Raw genomic sequence first — 4,181 nt, forward strand, 5'->3', positions numbered from 1 at the left:
TACTTTTTTAAATATGAAACTACAACCGCCAGTAGGTGGCAGCAAGTGACTGTCTTAATGAGTGAGCTGAAGATTCGTTTAAAAAGCTGATTCATTTAACTTTGCAAACGACTGTAGTTATAGCCTGATTGAATCATTGCTGGTCCGTGTAACGCTGAGGAACAAAACACTTGTTCGGAGACACAGCGGTTCTGCTGTTTGTTCTGTTTTCTGTCTGACGGAGCAAAACTGAATCTTGTGTCTGAAAGTTACTCTGTAAGCTGTTGTTTATTGTACATTTCCAATCGTGCAGATAAAAAAAAACAGGACTCTTGTTTGTGTGATAGGCTAAGTCCTATATCATAGGCATAGCTATGTTACAAAAACAGAAACTCATTAAATTGCTATTTTTTATTTAAAATGCTGAGTATGTGGTATTAAATGAACTTATGTTCTCTCTCTATAGCGACTGGCGCTGGTTTATGGATCTGAGAGTGTGTTTGGAGGCTCTGGGTGCTCCGCTCCTCCTGAAGACGCTTGAACTCCTGCCAAACAAGAATCAATTCACAGACTCTGCAGGCAGGTGAATGCGGTCAGGCTTCAGACCTTCAGGACGCTGTAGTTTGAGGTTCTGGCCATGTAACTCCTCCAGGCCTCTGCTGCGATCTCTCTCTGCTTCTGAGTGAAGCGGATCTGGAACACAATCAAACGCTGTCAGCGCTGCGGCTCATGCGGGACATACGGGCGACGGGACGCTTCTACCTCTTCATACAGCAGCTGCTCCTGCTGCTCCTCCTGCTGCTGACGGCCTAGAATGCTTTGCTGCAGCGAGCGCACGCTCTCAGCCCTGGCTTCAGTCACCTGCAGGATGCTCTTCATCAGACGCTCCCTCATTCAACAGCTCAGCCGAGACCTCGAGTACAACCTCACCCACCTGTGAACGACATTATTAATGCTGCCAGATCTCACACACACACACACTCTCTCACACACTCTCTCTCACACACCCACACACACACACACACACACACACACACACGCACTCTCTCACACACACACACACACACACACACACACACGCACTCTCTCACACACACACACACACACACACACACACACGCACTCTCTCACACACACACACACACACACACACACACACGCACTCTCTCACACACACACACACACACACACACACACACGCACTCTCTCACACACACACACACACACACACACACACACGCACTCTCTCACACACACACACACACACACACACACACACGCACTCTCTCACACACACACACACACACACACACACACACGCACTCTCTCACACACACACACACACACACACACACACACGCACTCTCTCACACACACACACACACACACACACACACACGCACTCTCTCACACACACACACACACACACACACACACACGCACTCTCTCACACACACACACACACACACACACACACACGCACTCTCTCACACACACACACACACACACACACACACACGCACTCTCTCACACACACACACACACACACACACACACACGCACTCTCTCACACACACACACACACACACACACACACACGCACTCTCTCACACACACACACACACACACACACACACACGCACTCTCTCACACACACACACACACACACACACACACACTTTCTCTCTCACACACACACACACACACACACACACAGCTGGATCACGTCTCTCTCCGTCAGAGCGGTGTTTGTGTTTGTCGCAGCTGTAGAAGGCGATCACAGTCGAGCAGCAGTGGGATCCTCATCAGAAAACCTGTCGTAACACACTCATTATAGAGAGAATACACTCATCCAGCGGAGAGAGAACATGTGCACACAAACGCCAGAATTCACTCAGAAATCTAGGAATACACTCAATTTAGCTTAAGCTGCAATCAGATATCACCACAAAAGAGAAATTATAATTTGACACCAAATTATCATTTAACACCAAATTATCATTATTAATTCCAAATAATTTTACTTTTAAAAGTAAAACGATTTTTTTCCTGCGTGATTCTCGTTAGATTCTCATTTCTCTGTAATGTTTTTTAAAGTCTCTTCTGCTCACCAAGGCTACATTTATTGATCAAATATACAGTAAAAACAGTGAAATATGCTGATTTGCTGCTCAAGAAACATTTCTGATTATTATCAATGTTGAGAACAGTTGTGCTGCCCAATATTTTTGTGGAAACTGTGATACATTTTATTTTTCAGGATTCACAGATGAATAGAAAGTTCAAAAGAACATCATTTATTTGAAATAGAAATCTTTTGTAACATTATAGATGTCTTTACTCTCACTTTTGATCAGTCTGATGCGTCCTTGATGAATAAAAGTATTATTTTCTTGCTGATCATGTGGTTAATATGCTCACCCATCTGAGACACACAGTCTGTCACCACAGCGGCGTAGCTCATCTCATCAGACGACTTCTCCTTCAGGACATGAAGCATTGAAGATTTCATTAGTTCACATTCACTGTTCACAGTCTGCTATAAAGACTGATATCACACCTGCATATCTGCAGTAAATCACAGAGGATTCGGGCATATTCCGGATGATCACACTCTTTCAGCACAAAGGTTCATAATCTGAAAAATGTCAGCGAGGTCCCTCAAAAGCTGGACAAGGGCACTTTAAGGAAAGTGTTGATCATGTCACCTTCATCATCATCATCATCACAGGATTCTTCCTCAGAGAGCTGGAGCCTCTCACCACACGTCAGCTTATATCTGAAGCTGGAGAATGCTGACTGTAGCGGCGCTATCTGGGACTGTAGGGACTTTAGTATCCTAGACCTAGAGCACACTGACATCACTAGAAGTGATTATTCACAGTCAGGCACTACATACGACACGTGACACGTGACACACGTGTCCTGCTTCCATAGCAAGTTCTACTTTATTTGCACAATATGAAATGTATACGATAAAAACTCCAGCTAAAAATAACATTTATGATTTTATGGGATCGTTCGAGACCATAAGCTGTACTTAGTACCCCAGTATTTTGTTTTGGTCATGGGATTTATTTTTTTCTGTAATATAATTGTTTTTTTTATAATTATTACAGTTTTTCTCGATTGCTTAAACACATTTCTTGAAACTATGCCTCATATTCTCAAAACAGTAAACACAAATCCATAACGTCTCACCCAATTTCCCAAACATCCTATTTTCAGGTCGAAATGAAGCTCTACACTCAAAACCATTCACTCTTGCTGAAAAACCAAACTTTTCCCTCAGACATCACACACAAGCCCTCAAACACACACACTACAACATAGTATTACACACTGCTGCAATAAATTCAAAACAATACTGCAAAAACCAAAACCAAAAACCAGTAATAAGTTATGTTGCTTGTGGTTCTCCCCCTCAAGGAACTTTTCACATAATGAACACATGTGTATACATTTGCACATTTTTTATTCCTTAATGTACTGTACAGTACAATACACCAAACAATAACAAAAAATATTCTGCCCCAGCATCACATCTTTGTTCTGGGACAGGCCAGAGAAGCTCGTCCACATCACAGGCTGTACTGGCCCTAGCTAGGCAGCGGGGGGGGAAATCCTCTTGCATGCCTGATCCTCCTGGCATCAGCTGAAGTGTCTAGTCAGGCTTCTTCCATTCCATCGTCTCTGTGTCCTACAAAAATAGAAGTACTGATTACTGTAACTGTAACATCCTTTTTACAAAATGGAAGCAGACAGAAACTCTATCTGTATGTAAGGCAATTTGATGCATGTGTTGTAACAGAGTACAGCACTCAAAAGTTACAGTAGAGTACACTGAGGTACACCTACCTGTTTTCCTCCCTGAAGGTTCTGATGATGGAGGTGACGGTGAAGCAACTTAAGTTTGGCTGAACTCATTGCCCAGCCTCCCTCATAGTCATACCATGGACAAGGACATGGTCAACTAGTGGCACGAGATTTCATCTGAGACTCCTTGTCTCCTTGCCCCTCATCCTCATCCTCCTCCTCTTCCTCTTCCTTCACCTCTTCCTCCACTCCTTACTGCTCTTGCTCATCCTCTTCCTCCTCCTCCTCCTCCTCTCTGGTGTCCTCGACCTTTTCAATCACATCTCTCTGGATCTATTGTTCTAAAACTGAATGAACAGACTTGGGCTCTTTTATCTATCTATTGA

At 43.6% G+C, this 4,181-nt stretch overlaps 1 protein-coding gene across 1 annotated transcript in view; it reads right to left on the reverse strand.

Moving 5' to 3' along the window:
- The window catches only part of slc9a1b (solute carrier family 9 member A1b), a 23,422-nt gene extending 22,649 nt beyond the window's left edge, over positions 1–773 (reverse strand). Inside the window, exon 1 of the mRNA XM_016501968.1 lies at positions 742–773. The gene's annotated coding sequence lies outside the window, so the exon portion shown is untranslated. The remainder of the gene's footprint in view (positions 1–741) is intronic.
- Between the last annotated feature and the right edge of the window lie 3,408 nt (positions 774–4,181).

Source organism: Sinocyclocheilus anshuiensis, unplaced genomic scaffold (assembly GCF_001515605.1).
Source record: "Sinocyclocheilus anshuiensis isolate Anshui unplaced genomic scaffold, SAMN03320099.WGS_v1.1 scaffold1456, whole genome shotgun sequence".
NCBI lineage: Eukaryota > Metazoa > Chordata > Actinopteri > Cypriniformes > Cyprinidae > Sinocyclocheilus > Sinocyclocheilus anshuiensis.